The sequence below is a fragment of the Muntiacus reevesi genome, chromosome 4 (genome assembly GCF_963930625.1).
Source record: "Muntiacus reevesi chromosome 4, mMunRee1.1, whole genome shotgun sequence".
NCBI classification, from domain to species: domain Eukaryota; kingdom Metazoa; phylum Chordata; class Mammalia; order Artiodactyla; family Cervidae; genus Muntiacus; species Muntiacus reevesi.
The window spans coordinates 110,853,089-110,853,691 of record NC_089252.1 but is presented as its reverse complement, the minus strand read 5'-3'; the positions used below and the strand labels follow the sequence as shown (position 1 = coordinate 110,853,691).

The window sequence follows — 603 nt, the reverse complement described above, 5'->3', positions numbered from 1 at the left end:
TAAAAGACTGAGATTGGAGGAGTGCTTTGAACAAATAATCTTGCATTGACTGCTTATAAGAAACTCACTAAACTATATAACAACATAGCCAGGTTGAAAGTAAAAGCATGGAAAAAATATATACCATGTAAACAGTAATTTAAAAAAAAGAAAGTGTGGCTATATTAATATCAGATAAGGTCAAATCAGAGTAAAGAACATTATTACAGGCAGCAAGAAATATTACATAATGATGAGTCTACACATCAAGACATGACAACAATCTTAAACGTGTATGCACCAAAAAACAGAGCTCTAAAAATGAAAAGAGAAGGACTTCCCTGGTGGTCCAGTGGCTAAGACTCTGCATTCCCAACGCAGGGGGCCCAGGTTCGATCCCTGGTCGGGGAACTAGATCCCACATGCTTCAACTAAAGAGCCTGCATGTTGCAACAAAAACCTGGCACAGACAAATAAATAAATATTTTTTTTAAAAAAGAAATGAAAAGAGAAACAGATAAATTTATAACGATAGTCAGAAGCATCAAGCTCCTCTTTCAACAACTGATAGAACAAGAAGACAGCAAATCAGCAATGTGTAAGGACCAATCCAAGAGCACCATC

The 603-nt window shown here is 36.3% G+C and overlaps 1 non-coding gene across 1 annotated transcript; it reads left to right on the top strand.

The window, feature by feature from the left end:
- Nucleotides 1-317: 317 nt before the first annotated feature.
- Nucleotides 318-390, top strand: TRNAG-CCC (transfer RNA glycine (anticodon CCC)). Its single transcript has one exon. It is a non-coding gene; the product is annotated as a tRNA-Gly (tRNA).
- Nucleotides 391-603: the final 213 nt, after the last annotated feature.